The sequence below is a fragment of the Stylophora pistillata genome, chromosome 3 (genome assembly GCF_964205215.1).
Source record: "Stylophora pistillata chromosome 3, jaStyPist1.2, whole genome shotgun sequence".
Lineage (NCBI taxonomy): Eukaryota > Metazoa > Cnidaria > Anthozoa > Scleractinia > Pocilloporidae > Stylophora > Stylophora pistillata.
In genome coordinates, this window is record NC_142521.1 from 42,062,084 (window position 1) to 42,083,001 (window position 20,918).

At 38.6% G+C, this 20,918-nt stretch overlaps 1 pseudogene across 1 annotated transcript; it reads left to right on the forward strand.

Annotated features, from left to right (window-relative positions):
• Positions 1 to 56: 56 nt before the first annotated feature.
• Positions 57 to 20,021, forward strand: LOC148736180 (uncharacterized; annotated as a pseudogene). The gene is made up of 4 exons (XR_015998476.1): positions 57 to 466; positions 8,198 to 8,894; positions 9,988 to 10,410; positions 11,933 to 20,021. The product of XR_015998476.1 is annotated as an uncharacterized LOC148736180 (transcript).
• Positions 20,022 to 20,918: the final 897 nt, after the last annotated feature.

Sequence of the window (20,918 nt, forward strand, 5' to 3'; positions counted from 1 at the left end):
AACAAAACCGCATTTCAAACAATCCTGAAGTTAGCTAAAGCTTTTATCGGGACAATTATTTTTGTGACCAGTGTCAAGAGGGCGGAAAGATTCCAATGGAAGGACATTTATTTCATTAAATCAAAGCTCTTGTACAGAAAGCCCAAGGCCCACTGATTGCGTAAAACTGTAAAAAAGCTGTTAAAAAACCTTGGTTTGGGTTAGACCTCGTGTAAATAACCGGTCCTATAACTCTTCAAGAGCTGATCCATGTGTTGTCAAGACGGAAACAAAAACGAGTAAACAAATATTTCATTAAAATGAAGGGAAAGGTCAAGATTACAACAAGAAGTGAACAAAGTTAGAGAGGACCAAAACGGACAGACTTGATCGCGTAGGAGATTGGAGCTAGTATTTGACTTACTTGGTATACAAGGAACGTGTGATTGTTTCATGTGGATTCTTTAGATAGAGTCAAAGCTGCAAGGTATGTGTAATTAATTGGAGGTTCACTCAAATAACTATCTCTTTCGGTGTCTGCATGCTTAAATTTAAGTTAATGTTTGGGTCTAATTAAGGAAGTAAAGTGCACTTCCACCTTTGAGGCAAATCTAGTTTCGATTTCGTTAATAACTTTCTCTGCCTTCTCTTTCACTTTTGTGGGTACATTTTGGAAGTTATTTAAGATCTCTTGGAATCGCAGCTCTTCTGCTGCCCTCACTATGTTTGCTTTTGAATTTAATGCTACAGCTCTAACTCTGTAAGCAAATAAAGAAGTAAATTCAATGCACATTTGCATGTCGTCGGCATTCAACTGAAGGTACGAATAAAATAATTGAAACAGGTTTAATGGACAGCCAATGCGACAAGACTTTCTAAATTTAGTTATTCAAAAATTACTGTGAAACCACATAACATAACATAAGATACTTTAAGTATGAAACCCACAGAATCAAGTGTATAGTCAGATCTCTGAGATGTTTTTCCTATTGTTGTGTTATTCCTTGTTATTCTAAGCATGCTGACCTGGTAGAGCTAGCGTTCTTATCTCTTCTACAACTTGACTGAATCTAAAACATACATCACGTTTGAACACAAGTGTAAAGTGGAAAGAAGACTCGCATAGTGAATATGTCATAAATCTACAGAACAGTTGCTGTATTTTTATTTATTTATTATTACACCCTATATATCCTCAATTTTGACTTGTCAGGACAAAGTGACCTTCACTTAACAATGTTTGAAGACATGATTTGCAGTTTTCTGTGCATTGTTGATTAAAGCAAAATTTCATAGCATCTTAGACAGATGTCAGCCTTGAATCAGCTGCTCTCTGATCTATCTCACTGTTCTCCAGCTACAAACATGTCTAAAACCATATTCCTTTAAATCTTTGTACTAGTTAGAGCTTATTACTGGTTAGATAAATGATTGTTTCACAGACACCAATTAGAGAGCTCTTAAGTATGCAGACATGTTTTAGCAGAATTACGTCAATCATTAACCTTTTTACTTCAAAGATCTATAGGTATAGAAATTATAGTGGTCATGCATCACTGTCGGTGATGCGTGACTGTGATGAAAGTGACAGATATGAAAAACATTGCTCGTTTCTGATTAGCTAGAAAAGAGTTTAGATCTCATGTAACTTGGGATGCAAGTTGGTTTGCATATGCACTTGACAAATAGTGCATGTTCAAATTAAAGCTTAATTAGCATGTTCAAGGTGTGCTCAGAGTATTCATCTTAGAATAATCTTAGGTTTCAAAATGATGATTGGGTTCTTGTAGATGCTGAACTTTTATCAATGAAGGTGATTTTCAGGGAATAGCAAGTTTACTTCACATGCTTCCAAGTTCACGGATGAAAGTAATAGTGTTGTAAAAGTGAAAATCTTACAAATTTAGCCAATGAGTTGAGAGGTCTTCATGTAGATTTTATAAAGCAAGCACAGTCAAAATGTTTTGTTTTTATGCCTTTCTTGTTTCATATATAGCATTAAGAAGTCTTGACATGAACTCCTGTGAAATCTGGTATAAATGACATGCATTCATTTTTCAGACCACAAATTTTACAAGCCCTCATACAGTTTTATTCCTCTGAAAATTTACCCTTTCTAATATTTATACCAAAAACTGCATTCAAAATCTTGTGATAGCCTGTAATACTTTTAGCTATGAGATTTTCATGATAAATCTGACCTGATGTCCATCAGTCAATATTTGTTTTCCAAATTTTCAGATCACCTTTCTTTTAAACTACATGCATTTATAGTTTTGCCCCCTTTTGTTGAATTATATTATTCATTTCGTTTTTGTAGGCTATTCTACTTTAACACATCCCCATTTAAAAATGTACTTCACCATTTTAAAATGTACATTTTAAAATAAACCTTAATTTAGAAATGATATGTCATATATTCTTCCATGTCATTGGTTTGTTGAGGAACTTAGTTCCTAAAGAACAAAGTTGATATTACAAACCAAATATGATTGGTTGACACAGGAACTTAGTTCCCAAAGACCTCATGAAAAATGTATTTGAGATCTAAATGACTCATTCTGAAACTAAGATACCTTTAATGTCAAGTACGTTTTGAAATGGTGATGTACACAAGTCAAAACAGTCTCCCCCGGCAATGTTGCTCTTGCGATAAGTTTTTAGACCGGTTTATGTTGCTTATTACAACATAGCGAGCGTGCTTCCCACTGATTCACGCAGGTGACGTCAAATGCCTAGGGACAATTTTTTTTCGCGCGAGTGACTTCAGCATTTTTCATTAAAAACCGGGAAAAACTTCCGTAAAAAAGTTAAACTAGACATGGCAACAAGCGAATAAGCCGATGAAGATCTGCCTAATTTTTCTTTGGGAATGGATTTTTTTAACTCACGAGAGAGAAGAGGAAAACAAGAAACTCAACGCCGATTACATCTCGTTTCGCAAGTGTAAGTTCATTTCCACGCATGAATACACCTGTCATTTTTTCACCAATCCGAGACGAGATCATTGAAGCGTAGCGAAATACTTTTCCGAAACAAAATAAACAACGCATTTGAAGCGTAGGAGAGGAAATTTCTGCCCTTTATACATACACTACAGCGTTGAAAATGTTACGAAACGATTGGTTGAGTACAAATGCCACGTGGTATTTGTACTCTAGAGTATCGGTTAAAGAGATTTTCTCACATCGCGCAAGCGGAGAATTTGTAGTTAAATGACGGTGGATTTGTAGTTAAATGACGAAAAACAAAACGGCGGCCAGTTTGAATCATACATCCGACGACGAAGAGTCAGAATGGCTGGCAAATATAGATCTAAGTTTACTAGATGAATCAAATGAAGAAGAGGAGCTCGACGTCCAGGAAATTTCTTCCTTTAATTCATCGAAGAAAATGGAAACAGCAACAAAACAACGCGCCAGTTTGGTACCGCTTCGCATACTTCTGTCACGCACTCCCCGTAAATAAATATCCGCGAAATTCACCCGCACTGAACGACATACATATAACAGGTTGGCGTGTTGGATAATAAATAACTTATTAGACGTTTTGTTGTATAGTATCGCTGAGTAAAAATTCTACTCGTTATTTGTATTTTCACACGCCCTACGGGCTCGTCAAACTACGGCACAACTTGTAATAATAATCAGCGATACTACACAACAAAACTACTAATAAGATATATGTATTAGCGCTGGTAAAAAGCGCGGCAAAACCGTTGTGGCATTTTTTACAGAATTGTGTAGTATCAGATGCCTTTTCGTTGCCGTGTAGACGATCGTGTATTCGACTCATTTCCAAAGTGTAACATTGTTGTCTGCTCTATTTAGTGTTGACATAAATAAAACAGGCGAACCTCAATTTAGAAATGTCACGTCATGTATTCTTCCATGTCATTGGTTTAGTGAGGAACTTAGTTCCCAAAGAGCAAAGTCCATATTACAAGCCAAATCTGATTGGTTGACACAGGAACTTAGTTCCCAGAGAACTCATTAAAAATGCATTTGAGATCTGATTGGCTCATTCAGGAACTAAGATACCTGAAATGTCAAGTACATTTTAAAATGGTGAAGTACATTTTTAAATGGGGATGTGTTCTTTATATAATGCTTTATATAATGGGGTGACCGTCTCGGTTCTCCCCCATCCTAGCATTAGCACTGCACTGATGAGGCCCAGAAGGCTGAAACAGTACTGTCTGCAGTTAGATATAGCTCTTTGGCATACAAAGCTTTGCTTTCATGTCCAAATTGAGCACTCTATCTAGGATGAGTCATTGCCGTTGCAATTGCGCATGCTCGCTGGTTTACTCTAGTTTGAGCACTCTGGCATGGCTTAGACGATACCACAAAGGTTGGGTCGTTTGGGGTGACCGTCTCGGTTCTCCCCCATCCTAGCATTAGCACTGCAGTGATGAGGCCCAGAAGGCCGAAACAGTACTGTCTGCAGTTAGATATAGCTCTTTGGCATACAAAGCTTTGCTTTCATGTCCAAATTGAGCACTCTATCTAGGATGAGTCATTGCCGTTGCAATTGCGCATGCTCGCTGGTTTACTCTAGTTTGAGCACTCTGGCATGGCTTAGACGAAACCACAAAGGTTGGGTCGTTTGGGGTGACCGTCTCGGTTCTCCCCCATCCTAGCATTAGCACTGCACTGATGAGGCCCAGAAGGCCGAAACAGTACTGTCTGCAGTTAGTTATATATATATATATATATTTTTATCTTTTATACTTATTTGTCTATTTGTTAACTTATGTTTGAGGGCCATAGGTTAGAAAACTGTTATAGGTTATTGCACTTCCCTCTTTAAATAAAGTTATTGTATTGTACATAATTTACTCCTTGTTCCTTATGTTAGCTGGCTTTGAACACTTTCCAATACTGGAAATTCTCTCTGGGAATAAAGGAATTAATACACATCTCAGCTACTTCATTTTTTTCATAATTTCCCTCATGGTAGGTAATTCCTACATGGGGCATCTCACTCTATGCCAGCAAATCAACTTGAAATCTTTGGGTGAATCATATGATTTGTTTCAAAATCAAAATTTGCAATTTTGTTACATATTTTGTTAGTACATACTTACACATTTACACTGTCATGTATGCATCATTAGAAAGTGACAACTTATTTTACTTCTGTTGAATTCATTGCTTTTTTTGTGTGTGTGTGGAATGGTTTTCTTAAATCAATCTATAGAATTGATATATTTTTTGCTTACAAAATCATCAGCACATTGTGTAACAAGCACCTACCTTACTCAGGTGAATAGTTGTATTTGTTTATACTGAAACAAGGAGATAATAAAGTACAAAAAATGGATTTTAAACCCTACTCAGGCAACAATTACAATATATTCTGGTTCAAATTGGTTATAAGCTGCTTCAAAAAGATCCTCAGAGTTTGAGTGGCTAATCAGAGTGGGCCTTCAACACTTTTCACTGTTTTTAAACAGTATAGATGTGAAATTTGAACTTTTGAAGTTGCCACTTTTGTATGTCCAAGAACTGGATTTGATTGTTTTCTTTTTTTTTTCTTTTTTTCGGGAAAGGCAAACTAAGTGACTTTCATGTAAACCTTTCCTTCTGAAGGATCTGCAGCTTGCAAAAGTGAATTTTTCACCTTTTAACAAGTTCATATTAAAGAATAAATCATATGCATGTTTTCTCTGCTTTACACTTGACCTTTTGGGTTCAAGTTTCTCCCCCCCCCCCCCTCCTCATCCAGAAGAGGTTCCAGTTTCCTTCCCCCAGGCACAGATGACAGACATGGATTAGCCATCTTTCAACTAGTATTTTATCATGTTGCTACATTGGATTACATAATTATTATGTTTCATAATAACTGAAGGGGTCGCCACTAATCTTTTCTATCTGAATGATTCCTTTATGACGGCTATAGTGAGTGGTAAACGGTCTTTATAATTAGCATTCTCTGCTATTTTTTTAATTTATTCCTTAACTCTCATTCATGTTCCCCTCTTTCCCATTTCAATGTTGTCTGCATTGTTACAAAATGGTCATCAATTTCAAGCAGTTATATTTTTAGGGGAAAGGGAAAAGGGGAACTTGCAATGAACTCAACCTCTTAGTCAGATAATTTACACAATTCTGAATTCTACATTAATTGGAAGGTTGTCTACCACCCAGTAAGGGAGGGGGGGACATGCCAACTACTTTAAAGGTTCTGTTGACTGATGACAGCCACAGCTTGTAAATCGCAGAGATACTACTGCTGTAAACATTAGTTCCATTATAGTACATGTAACCATTACCACTGCATTACGGTGTGACGTCACTGTGTGTGCGCAGTCAAGTGTAAAAAGAAAAAAGTATGGTCGGTGCGGGTGGTGCTTGAGGTTAATGTTAGCACTAAGTTTAAATTTTTTGTAAGATTTCTGCTACCTTTGACAAGTTGTTCACCTAGAGTCGAGATAGAGGTATGTAGAAGTTGTCGTTATAGTTTTCGTCGTTATTAGGTTTGTTGATTGTCTGTCGCCTCAAAATGGTTTGTAGTGTCATGGACAATCGACATCTGTTGTTTATAATCGCTCAATGACTCCTATTCATTGTCACTATAAGGCAGTTAAGGTCAGTTGGTCATTGTATCCTTCATTTCAGTTTTTATGTATTGGATCATCATTAAAGTTACCATATGTGTTTACCCGTCGTGGTTTATTGATGAGTCCGATTCAGTCCGAAAATCTATTGCCGTAACACTACAAATGATTCTAAGCAGATACAGACACTTCAACCCTAACCCCATATTTTAGCCATGTATGTATCTACATCCATGTATACCTTAGCAAACTCTTTGAGATGTGTCACAATGCACCTTAACATCAGTATGCATATTCTCCATACTTTTCTCCATACCATTCTTTAGTGGTGCACCCCCTCGTCAAAAAAATCCAGGATCCGCCTCAGAGTTCCATTATACTATAAACAATTCAAAGCAGTTGCAGACATGCACTTAAACCCTGAGCCCTCACAATGCATGTATCTACATGCATGTACACCTTTGCAAACTCTTTAAGATGTGTCACAATGCACCTTAACATCAGTGTGCATATTCTTCATACTGTTCTCCATACATTCCCTAAGGTGCTGACTAGGAGAATGTATGAAACAATCAAGATCTTCTTAAGTTTGTGATCATTTCCTTTATTCTCCTGACCTTCATGTGTGATTCAGGGGTTATAATGTGAGGAGAAATTATATGCTAATCACTCTAAGGGGTGAAAAGGTTAAAGTATAATATTCCAACATCATCATCTTTAGCCCTCTCCCCAGTTCACCCATTTCCAAAAGTACGGGGAATCTGGGGCTGAATTAGTGAAGGTCTGCCATATACTGCACATTTCAGTGTCACTTAGAGTGTAATACAGATCGGTACCTTTAAGGCAATCAGAAAAAAGCGGAATTTTGTAGTTAGGTTTATATTGAATCAATTATGAATTTATAGAAGTGTTTCAGTTTTTATCTTCTTAGCACTTGAAATAAATTAATGTGATCACTAAATTTATATTTAATTTTTTGTCAGATGATGGGAACTGGGAACTTAAGGCCAACCATGTTTAAATAGAGTAGAGAATTGCAAAAGGCACATGGCTTTGGGGTGGAGTCAGACAGGATTTCCCAGTGGGGTGGTCCTACATCACACCAGCTTTTAATGCTCATAAGGGGACGTTTCAATTGTTCTCTTTTCCTGTGATTAGCTTTAGCTCTTCCTTAATTGATTAAGTGAGGAGCCATACGTATGTAAGGTCTCCCCTCCAAGCCCCACCCCCTCCCCTCTCATAACCTAGTTTAAAGAATAGTTGCAGCAAAAGCATTACACATAGAGAGGATTGGGTGGGGCTGTAATGGATAAAATGAAGCTTATTGATGTGTCCCTTAATACCAACAATAAATTAATATGTAATAATTGTTCTTAAATTTGTGATCTACATTAGAAATGTTTTCTCTTTTTATCTAAATGCAATAGATGGTTACATTATAATAATGCAATTGATGATTATGCTGAGGTCTATTATGTAGAAGATATCTCTTTTCATATGAATTTAACCAAGATGTTTTTAAGTAGTGCACTTCTTTCCAATTCACTGTTATGTTAAATTGTTGCAGAAAACCCTAAGCATCCATGAAGTGGGAATCAATGGTCTGAATAATTGACTTGACTCAAATAATGAATTTTTCTTATTGTCTTTTTCCAGATCATGCCACTAACATGTGAATAGTCACAAATCCTGCGGTAACAGTTTTTTTGTCAGAAGACATCAAAATACTAATTGAAGATGATGGTCTCTGATTCTGAAAAAAGATGGCTGGTCATTGGAATAGCCATCAACAAAGTTGTCGCTCCAGTTTTACGAGATGTTATCAAACAAGGAATGGACACTCATTACACAAACCTGGACACATACTGCAGTGGTCTGACCACACCCTGTACCCTGGCAACACTGACCTATCATCAGGTTCATGCTGATCCCAACCTGAGAAGATTGAAATTTCAGAATATCAACAACAATCTCATCATTCATCGTAATCCTACCAGCTCGTACAACTACAATGTCAACAGCTCAGTAGACCTGGCCAAGTTGTATTTGCATGACAAACATCTTGCTGAATTTTCAGCCTTTGATGAGTCACTGGACATGACTGCCATCCTTCAACTGTTGCAGTTTAATAACTACCATCCAGCTGCCATTTTTTCTGGTGCTATTCAAACATCAGCTGATGCTGTCAGGAAAGATGTGAGGAACAAGTGGGGCCATTTTGATGTGACAGAATGGACTGAAGCTTTCTACAATGATTCCTTCTCAAAGCTGGAGACCCTGGTAAGAAGTCTGGGGCTGACTGGTGGTATGGAAAAGAACACATTGGATCAATTATCTGATTGGCGAGGGAAAGGTATAATTACCTCAGTCTGTTTTATTCATTTGTCTTTTTTTTCATATGCTAAATATTATAATATTTCACATGTAAACTAAAACAAATTGCTCTGTCACCTCATCTATTTCTAGGGGTGTGCCCTTGGAACATCAATTTGTTTGTCATCAAGGGTCTAATATTGTCGTATATGAGAACGATCCTTCGCAGTAAAGCACTATTTGAGCAATAGTGAAAATCAGACCTGAAAAAAATTTCAGGCCTGTACGGGACTCGAACCACTGACCTCTGCGATACTAGTGCAGCGCTCTACCAATTGAGCTAACAAGCCAACTGGGAGCAGGCCATCAAATTAATTCGATATAAACCCGTAGATGATAAATCAAACAACAACAAACATATGAAACATATGTGTGAACTGCGGTTATGAGACGTATATGAGAACGATCCTTCGCAGTAAAGCACTATTTGAGCAATAGTGAAAATCAGACCTGAAAAAAATTTCAGGCCTGTACGGGTTTATATCGAATTAATTTGATGGCCTGCTCCCAGTTGGCTTGTTAGCTCAATTGGTAGAGCGCTGCACTAGTATCGCAGAGGTCAGTGGTTCGAGTCCCGTACAGGCCTGAAATTTTTTTTTCAGGTCTGATTTTCACTATTGCTCAAATAGTGCTTTACTGCGAAGGATCGTTCTCATATACGTCTCATAACCGCAGTTCACACATATGTTTCATATGTTTGTTGTTGTTTGATTTATCATCTACGGGTTTATATCGAATTAATTTGATGGCCTGCTCCCAGTTGGCTTGTTAGCTCAATTGGTAGAGCGCTGCACTAGTATCACAGAGGTCAGTGGTTCGAGTCCCGTACAGGCCTGAAATTTTTTTTTTTTTTTCAGGTCTGATTTTCACTATTGCTCAAATAGTGCTTTACTGCGAAGGATCGTTCTCATATACGTCTCATAACCGCAGTTCACACATATGTTTCATATGTTTGTTGTTGTTTGGTCTAATATTGTGTTTCTTTAATGGTACAGTTATGGGTTGTAGTGATTATGATGAAATTGATAGCCTCCAAATTTTCTTAATTTGTCCGATTGCTAATTACTTTGTAGGTTGCCAGCTGTGTTTCGGTCATGCTGTGGACAGAGATCTTCTTTCTCTGATACAAAGAGAAGTAAATGGTATCATCAAGGACTTGGCTCTGCAGAGCGCGCAGCTTTTCCAAGTCCAACAAACAGCTGCTGTCCTTCAAGTAAGGCTAGATGATGGCGAAGTCACCAGGAAAAAAGAGATGAAACTTATCCTGGAAAGACTTACGGCAATTGAAAAAAACCTCGGAGAGGAATTATCGAGTAGAGTTCAAGGAATGGAAGAAAAAGTGGAGCAAGTTGAGCAAAGAGCGACCAAGACGGATCAGAAAGTGGACCAGCTTGAGCAAAGGGCGACCAAGACGGATCAGAAAGTGAACCAAATGGGGCAAGGTCTTAGTGACAGAATGAACCAATTAGAACTTAGAGTGGAGAGTGAGAAACCAGGTAAGTCTTACTGAGATTACAGAGGGTGAATGTGATTCTGTTTCAGGCTTGATTGGGAAGGGGTGAGAGAGTCTAGAGATACGAACATAAATGGGTACAACCCCCCTGCCCCCCTCCCCGTTACCTCCTACGGCTCAGGTTTAAAATCCAACCCCTAGTTGTTGTTTTGAAATGTTAAAAAAAAAAATCAACAATTTTATTAATGAAGCGATTATACAACGATACATTTAAAGCTTCAACATCCCCCCCAGACAACCTTTGAAGTGTCAAATCTTTCCAGTGGAATACAAGTGTTAGATACTCCCTAGGTATGAGGTGTTTGCAAGCGAATGGCTCAGAAGAAGAGGTCGACAAGAGCTAGGTTTTAAGGCTTAGTCAATGTGTAGATAGTCACGGTTGCTGATTTTCCCTCTTACAAAAGAATTGGCCACCAAATCCGGTACTTGGCAAGGGCATTTAAACTTAATTTTGGCCCTGGGTTACGGGGCTTATTTTTTTTGGGAGAGGGGGGGGGTGGTGTTGAGGCTTCAAATTCATAGACGCAGATTCTGTTTAAGTTCAGTGCTGTGGAGATTTGCCGATCAACAGGGATTCATTCGGTGCTTTCGGGAGAGTGTAAACAACGGAACAAAACAAACATAAACATTGGTAATTTTTTCACCATAGGCAAGGGGGTCTTACACGCTCTGTAAATGAAACATTTATCTTTTACTGAAATTTTATTTTTTGGTTTAAACATTGAAGAAAACATGTTTTGGCTAACTCGAGAGATTAGAGTTCACCACAGGCTGCGTTTGGGTACGAAATTGAAGAGCAGACAAAACTGAAACTGATGTCTCCTGGATTGAGAGATGTCTTTTTAAATCTTGTCTGAAGTCATTTTTTAGTTGTAATTTCCATTTGGGCGCTAAGAAAATCAAGTGATTATGGTTGTCATGGAAACTTCAAACGTTAACTTCCGCCGCCGTTAATAGACGGCATCAATATTTGTTTCCAGTGTCTTTCCTGGAGCCTCTGTCGCCCTCATGCAGCAGAACGGTCGCTGGTCAAAGGCGTCAGGACTCTGGAGATTGGTTTGATTCACTCTGTGAACTTTACCAGTGCAAATAAAAAGAGAAAGAAATTAAAAGGGCGGAAACAAAAGAAACGCGAAGTTTACGCAGTGATTCAATGAAGCTCGATATTTCTTTAAAAGCAATACTTTCTCAGTAATCAGAACATTATTACCAACACCAACTTTATAACAAGTGAATGCCGTGTTTTAGAATGAGTTACTGTACGTTTACTTGTTACTCTAAGTTTAATGAGCTTTAAAACTTGAACCTATTGTTATAGGGGTTTTCTTAATGTCTATGAAGCCATGTTAACTTTTAAAATTAACTTTGATTTAAAAATTTTTTGTATGTTCGTTTGAATAAATGATTTATACGATAGACTCAGCTGCTAACTGCTGCCAGCCAATTATAATGTTAAAAAAGTTTTAATGAAAATGTCAACCATTTCCTTTGTTTTCTCCCAACAGAAGTTCTTCCTTTTGATGTGCAAAGTTGTCGGTGTAAACTTGCAGAGCATTACAAAAGAACTGCCACGGTGCCAACCTCTGTGTGGTCCAAAAAATGTGCTGTGAACATTCACCAGATCTACACTCGACTGTCCTGGGTGAAAGAGGAACAAACCCCAGCTGGGTCATCACGGGCCGAGCTGAATCACTACACTGATATGTTCACTGAAAACAAGAACGGATTGCCGTCAAACAGGATACTCGTGCAAGGGCAGACCGGAATCGGGAAGAGCACGTTTGTGAAGAAACTGGCAATGGACTGGGCTGAACTTGACGAAAACAGGTTGACAGATGAACAAAAAGCCATCCTGAAGAAGTTCGAGCTTGCCGTTGTTATTGATCTCAAAAAAGTATCCAAACACCAAAGCCTCAAAGATGTCATAAGCGCCTCTCATATATTTGCCGAGGAGGACACAGTCATGAAAGACGGTCTGCTGAGTTACATAACCCAAAACCAAGAGAAAGTACTCTTGGTGTTTGATGGTTACGACGAGTATCATTGCGCCAGCAACTCTGAAATATTTGAGATATTCAGAGGAAATAAACTAAGGAACTGTTGTGTGTTGATAACAACTCGAATTTCCAAAACTGACGAGCTGGAAGAATTTCAGAATGTGCATGCTGAGATCACTGGTTTTAGTGAAGAGGACAGAGTGGCCTTCATGATCAGAATGCTTGGTAGCGAAACACAAGCAGAAGCGTTACGCGATCATCTTCTCAAGCGAGGCGTGAGAGATTTGGCTAGAGTTCCGCTACTTCTACTTTTCTTTTGCACTTTGTGGAAAAAGGGAAAGTTACAGAGGTTTTCTGACTCCAAAACAAAATTGTAGATGGCGATCGTCCAGTACGTTTTGGATCATAATGAAGGGAAATGTTCTTCTAATTTTCGCAAAGTTGAAGATTTCAAAGAGATTTTGGCTGAAATCGGAAAGGTGGCTTTAGAATGTCTGTTGAATGACGATCATGTATTCGAGTACGATCAACTGTCCGCTGCCATCCTTTGTGAAGAAAGTCGAATAATGGGCTTACTTCAAGTCAATGAGTATGCAGAAAATATTCGACCAGCAGGGATGGTATCGTTTATTCACAAGAGCATACAGGAGTTCTTAGCAGCGTGGTATATCACCTACCGATGTGTCCCTAAAGGAAATCTCGGTGAAATTAACGACCGCGCTCGAACCTTGGACAAGTGCAGGTCCTTAGAAAATGTCTTTAAATTTACTTGCGGTTTGTCAGATGGTGGATCAGTGAAAGTTTTTGAACACTTGACATCAGTTAGAGTCTGTGACTCAGAACTGGATTTGTCTAAGACAATACCTGATGAACAAAGCGAGAAAGACGTCACACCATGTAACGTCACTTACAAGCACTGGATGTTCATTAACCTTGTCTACGATTCCTTTAATGAAGTTGAATCAAAAACTATACTTTTTAGACATTGTTTAAATTGCACCGAGGGAATCATTTTTCTTTCGCCGTATGCCGGAAGATCAATTTCTGACATTGTGCCAGAACGGAAAATTTTAGATAAAGTTTCAGTTTGTGGTGTGGTGTTCTATGGTTCCTGGGTTTATGAAGAAATGACAGCGCTATACGAGTGTCTTGAGTTTCTCGATTGCTTACATATTCCGCTGAAAACAACTGAGAATTCGGCGGCTATTTCAGTTGAAGAACTTTTAAAGAAATTCGAAGCATCCAAATGTGACATCCTCCGCTGTGGATTTTGTTGCATCCTTCATTTCTACAGTGGTCAGTCACTGTTTTACTTCACTAAACTGAAACTGTGGTGCGATGACCATGCCAAACTGTTCGCTGAGAATTTTACTCCATCTTATTCCCCAAGTTTGTGTCCAGAGCCGTCATCTCTAAAATTCCTTAGATCTCTATACATTGGTTTACGTGTTAACGAGCAGACAGTACGCAGTTTTCGTACAATAATTAGAGGTTGTAAGAGTTTCCGAAGCATTAGAATGGAGCAGTTGTATGAGAGTGCTTTGGAATGCCAGGAACAAATACCGAATCCTCGTACGTGTTGGTTGCAGCTTCGAAGTGTTGGCGGTTCGCTTACATCATCTGAAGTATTGAAGCTCGCTGGTTTGTTACCACGGTTCAACAACCTCACCAAATTTGGCCTTAACTTGGGTGACTGCTGCCCTGAAGCAGAAAACAAACTGGTTTCTAGCATCACACACAAGACTCTTGAGGAACTGAGACTGTTGGACTTTAGATTGACTCCAGCAACAGCTGCGACACTCGGTCGGTCACTTCCTGAAATGTCGTCTCTAAAGGAATTCTGTCTAGAAGGGAGGAAGGGGAGCACTGTACAAGTGGAGGACATGAAGGCACTTTTTGGAGGATTTAACAAAACATTTCCGTCTTTAGAGCGTCTCGTGTTCTCGTTTTTCAGCCTCAGAGGTTGCCTCGCTTCACTGACTGAGCGCTTTCCCTTCTTTCCCAGCTTGTGTTTCGTAGATCTTAGTCATTCAAATATGGATGAACGTGACTTGCGAGGTTTAGTGTGTAGTTTGAAATCTATTTCTAATCTGAGGTACCTGTTGCTAGATCACAATCCATTGGGTGACAAGAACAAGGTGGAATCTATCGTGAAACAAGCACTGCCTCAGGTTCTTCTTCGTTACAAGTAACACCAGGTTCAATTAACAAGTGAGAGGTAGAAACAATGACTGACAGAAAGAATGATTGTGATCAGCGTTGTGTGACTTTTGCTGCTCATCTCAGTACCATTTTATCATTTTTATTCATTTTAACCATGTTTTGTCAATTACCTAATTTAGTTTTAGCGAAGCACAAGGTTTTCCTCGAGCTTCGATCTTTGAAAACTGTTTGCATCTCGGAACAGATAATGTTGGCGGCCATTTATCCTTCATATGATCGCTCCAAATGGAGGCTATTGTTTGCATTACAACGTTTGCTGATCAAGTTGTTTATGTACTTTAAGTTACATATCTGTTTCGGTGTGATACACGACCTTTAAGGCCTTTAAACTTAAAAGTTCTGCAGGAAGGCATCTCAAAATGTTTGTATGTTTGTATGCATGTGTGCATGCAGTCAGAAGGCAGCATGGTCGAGTGGTCAGCCTGTCGGACTTGCTATTCGTCGCTCCTGGGTGCGAGTCCCGTGCTGGCCACTACTTGGATTTGTTTCACGGTAGCCCCGAGTTTCAAATCCTCGGCCATGCTTGTAATATAGCCAACTGGTTTTGCTTCGGCCGGTTTGGATTCTTAATAACGTTATTTTCAATTTGAATTATTTGTTTAAGTTGTTTCGTGGAAAACCTGTAAACTAGCTTCTAGCTAAGTGTTTCTCCACGTTAAAATGTTTATTATTATATTATAATTATTGTTATTATTATTATTATTATTATTATTATTATTATTATGCAGTTGTGTAGCGATTTTGTGAAAAGAATTCCACGGATTCTACAATTTTTCTGCAAAAGCCACGATACTCTGTCGGTAGCCTCCAGAAATAGACCACTTTCATAAATGGCTGCCGGATTAATATTCTTTTGTTTAAATTTAAATTTGCCTGGGTGGCCTCGCTTGAGATAATGTATTCTTTTGAATTTTGTACTGGAGAACGAGGCCACCTAGGCAAATTTAAATTTAAACAAAAGAATATTGATCCAGCAGCCATTTATGAAAGTGGTCTATATCATCCATATAAAAGAATTACTTATTTTATCTGGTGTGGTGGGAGGCTTTCTACAAGTTGGGGAAGGAAAGACATCATTCAATGATAACCTTTTCTATTTAAAATATAAGAGATTTAACCTTGTTTTTGTACGATCAAGGCACAAACATTTTCAGAATATTACAATGATTGACTTGAGTGTAAAAATGTCGGAGATTTTTACTTCAAAGAGCTAGAGTTACCATCACTTGTTAACATGTCATAGTTTACCGTCATACTTTTAATGTTTTAGTTCTTATCATTTTCGGGTTAAGGTCGTGCGTAACGTAAAAGAGGCGATAATTTTTTCTTTGCACTGCTAATATTTCAAAAATCGTTTTTGTGCGTCAGACGTAAGGACGTAAAGACGACTTAAAGGATGAAAATATCTCTAGATCATTTAGTATCACCTAGACTCTCCCTACACTCCAGAATATTTTTGTCAGTTTTTAAAGGAAAACGCGTGCATTTGACTCGTTGTAACAAAAGAGATTTCTGTCCTTAACCCATATGTTTTGGGACAGTCCCGTTCCGGAGTTATGTATTTAAAGTTGAAAAATTTTTTGTGTTTCCTCGCCTGCAGAAGGGACGTAATTTTTCTGCGAGTTCAGTCGAACGAAGGCAATCGAGAGGCAAGGGTCATGTACGAGTCACGCGCGTGGAAAGGAGCTGAAAAACACCCTTGCTTTATTTTCTCCGTTACTGAAGAAGAACCTTTCCTTCGCTTCGAAAATGTTTATTAGCGTCGGGATGAATTCCCTCTAAGATAAGTATTAATTTAGTTTTCTATTTTTTATCCTTTTGGGCTAAGGTTAGGATCCCGACTGACAACGCGAATAGTCACAATTATATATTCAATGACTTTTACACTTAAAAAACGGTATTTTTCGTGATCCATTAGACTGAGAAATAATGAATTGACAAAAATTGAGACAGCGGTTAAATACTTGCACAACTTTTGAACGAATGCAGATCAGACTTTTCATTGAATATTTTGTCAGCGATCGGATCCTTGTGTTTGCGCAGAGACTTCTAGGATCACCACTGGGCAAATAAATCGTTTATTTTGACTTTGAAATAGCCTTTCGTCACGGAACAAAGAAATTGTTTATTTGAAGGCAGAAACAACCTTTGCCATATATTTCCCTCCAGCAGCTTGTCAGCTTGTAACCCCCCCCCCCCCCCTGGTGATCCCAGAAAGCTTTGCGCAAACATAACGATCTGATTTTATTCATTGGAAAAAAAGTCTTAGTTTATTGAAATGCCAATGTCGCAGTCGTAAGATCGAATTACACTGGTATTGCTATGAAATATCCAATGAAAATTCAAAATTTGTTATTGAAGCCATTATGAAGGATTTTTTTTTAAAACGATCGGTACGAATACGATAGCGGGGTTCGATGAAGAGTGGTATTTCTTAATGGGTACCTTGTGTTAATTAATGTTGAAAGCTGGAGGTAGTTTGTATAACTTGTGGTTTGGGTCGTTTACTATGTTTACAAACAGTTTCTCACTTAAAAGTTGACGGTTAGCAACAGATGTTAAGTTGGAAACTTCCAATCTTCAGCTGGTGTATGATAGACCAGGACCATAAATGATAGACAGGGCCCGCTTCTGAATTGTTTCGATTTCGTCGCTAAGATGTGATATGATGGTAAAGCGTAGTGAAATACGGGTAAACCGTATCCGACGACACTACGTGTGCATGAAGAGTAGAGCTTCACCATATCCGCAACAGGCACTTTACGGCGCGTTTGAGTTGTCTCAGAAAATACATACGTTTTGATGCTTTTTTAATTATATAATTCACTTAGCAGTTCCACTTAAGGTCATTACTGATGATTATGCCAAGGACTTTAGCTTGTCTGACGACTTCGAGTTCTTTACCATTACTCATTAGAGGTGCGCTTCGCGATTCGGACCTGGAGAAAGATATGCGCATTTCTTTACATTTATCTTCGTTGAAGGTGAACTTTAAATTCGTGGATTCGAGTCAATGGCTGCATTTCACGAACCCGCAATTCCTTTCTGGACAATTTCAGCTACTGTGAGATCATCAAGTATTTCCAAAGGCTAACTCCATTGACATCTAGGTCATTAATCATAAGAATGTAAAGCCACAGTCCCAATCAAAGACAATACCTGATGAACAAAGCGAAAAAGACGTAACACTATGTGACGTCACTGACAAGCAGAGGAGTTTCATTGGCCTTGTCTACGGTTCCTTTAAAGAAGTTGAATCGAAAACTGAACATTTTAGACATTGTTTAAATTGCACCGAGGGGATCATTTTTCTTCCGCGGTATGGAAGATCAATTTATGACATTATGCCGGAACGGAGAATTTTAAATGAAGTTTCAATTTGTGGTGTGGTTTTCATTGATCGCTGGGGCAATGAAAATATAACAGCGCTATAGGAGTCGCTTGAGTTTCTCAATTGCTTACATATTCCGCTAAAAACAACTGAGAATTCGGCGGTTGTTTCAGTTGAAGAACTTTTAAAGAAATTGAAAGCAGTCAAATGTAACAGGTATTGTGACTTAGTTTGCATCCTTCATTTCCACAGTGGTCAGTCATTCTTTTACTTCACTGAACTGGAACTGTGTTGTGATGACCATGCCAAACTGTTCACTGAGAGTTTCGCTCCATCTCATTCCGCAAGTTTGTGTCCTCAGCCGTCGTCTCTGAAATTCCTTAGCTCTCTACGCATTGGTCCAGAGGTTAACGAGCAGTTAACCGTACGCGGTTTTCGTATTAGAGATTGAAAAAGTTTCAAAACAATCTCAATGGGTCAAGTGAATGAGAGTGCTTTCGAATGCCTGAAACAAATACCAAATCCTCATACGTGTCAGTTGAGGCTTGATGCCTGTTTCCGTTACCATTCGTTGACACCGTCTGAGGCATTGAAGCTCGTTGGTTTGTTACGACAGTTCAAGAACCTCATCCAATGTCGCCCTTACTTGGGTGACTGCTGTGCTGAAGCAGAAAACGAACTGGTTTCCAGTATCACACACAAGACTCTTCAGGAACTGAGATTGTCTCACTTTAGATTAACTCCAGCAATAGCTGCGGCACTCGGTCGGTCACTTCCTGAAATGTCATCTGTAGAGAAACCCTGTCTAGAAGTCTGGAAGATGAAGAGAAGCGTACAAGTGGAGGACATGAAGGCACTATTTGAAGGATTCAACAAACCATTTCTAGCTTTCAAGGAGCTCAGGATCTCTGGTTTCAGCCTCAGAGGTTGCCTTACTCCACTGACTGAGTGTTTTCACTTTTTCCCCTGCTTGTTGAGGGTAGATCTTACTCGTTCAAATTTGGATGAACGTGACTTGCGTGGTTTAGTATGTAGTTTGGAACCCATTCCTAATCTGAGGTCCCTGTGGCTAGTTGGGAATCCGATGGGTGACAAAAACAGAGTGGAATCCATCGCGAAACAAGCACTGCCTCATGTTGGTCTTCATTACTAGTAACACCAGTTTCATTCAGTAAGTGAGGAGTAGAAACGAGGACTGACGGAAAGAATGATTGTGATCAGTGTTGTGTAACTTTAGCTGCTCGTCCCAGTACCACGCAAAAATACATTTTTGAGCAAAGAACTTGAACACGTCACAGTGAAAGTCTATGGAACTGTTTTTGAAGTTTCCCCCGTAAATAATTTTTGGTTTTTGACAAATTTCGGTTAAGATACTCCAACATATAAGGTTTTAACGAGAGCACAAGTCGTACACGTGACAAGAAATGCGTAGCAGAATAAGAAAGATGTTCTGTTATGAATTTAGTTGAGTTTTGAAAGTCAGCAGTTTTTGTACGCGAAAAGGTTGCTCAGTAAACCTTAAGGTACGCTCTATGACTTTTTTGTGTTTTACTTTTCACCCGAGATATTGTGATGTTTTGTTAACTACCAAGGTAGTTGTGGCGAAGCTCACAGTTTTCCCCGAGCTTCGTTTACTGATCAAGTTGTGTATATACTTGAAGTTTCATTTTGTTTTGGTAAGATGTACGACCCTTACAGCCCTTTTAAACTTAAAAGTTCTGTATGCAGGCATCTAAGAACTTTTGCATTTTGTTGTGGTCAGGATTTTATCAAAGTAAGTCAACCGATGAAATCATTTTTCTGCAGCAGCCGCGGTTCTCGTTCGATAGCCTCCAGAAGTGTCGTCCATACAATATTAAATATTTTATCTGGGGCGGTGGGAGGCTCTACACTAGTAAGGGAAGTAAAGACATCAGTTAATGATGGCTTTTTCTTTTCAAATTATTCTAGAAATGTATTTATTTCGAAGGAGCAACGTATGTGCATTTTCAGAATAACATTGACTTGCATTGAGTATAAAAATGACAGATTTTACTTCAAAGACTTAGTGTTACCTTTCTTTAGCTATTATGTCATAGTTTACCGGCATACTTCGAGTTTTTTAGTTCTAATCATTTTCAGCCTAAGGTTGTGCGTAAAAGGAAAACAGCTTTACATATTTAAATGGTAATTTTTTTTTTTTGCGACTGCCGTGAAGACGTGAAGAGAACATTCAGGATGAAAATATCCTCTAATCATTCAGTGGGAGGTGATTTATTTTTATTCCCAACAACGATATTTCCTTAAATATGAGCCCACGTTCTGATACGGATCCACCCGAATCAGGGCCCATGCCCTTGGCCCTTTTGACTAAGCCTCCTCTTTCCTCATTTTCGCAAATAGTAAGGATACAAGAGAAATCCATTCCTACTGACACTTTATTCATAACGTTTTCAGTTTCGACTGCAACATAATCAGTAGGGGAAAAAGTTTCCTTTCCGTAAAGTCCCCTCTAGTTATTGACTTTCTGTCTACTTGGATGTTGTAGCTTTTATCTTTTAATTGAAGATTTGGTCAAAATGAAGCTACAGTTTGTTGAAAGGAAAATTAATGTAAGCCCCCCCCCCCCCCCCCCACCCTTCAGTCTCAATTAAGCCCCCTTTTTCCAAAAAAAAGGGGCCTCTCCCTTTCGGACGAAGTTTTAAATATACGCCCGTGCCCTTATTCAGAGTAATATGGTATGTTTGAAAATATTTATAAAATTTTGTTGATTCTGGAATTCGCGTTTATTGGAGGTTTGAGAGGAACAATAAATTTCTTCTACGTTTAGTTTGAATATTCTCGCTCCAGACTCTTAATAGATACGCAACAGACTACTTTTTATCTTTAAAAATGAGAAAAGCGTGCAGTAAACTAATTTAAATAGAAGAGATCATTCTTCTTGACCCCGTATGTTTCGGG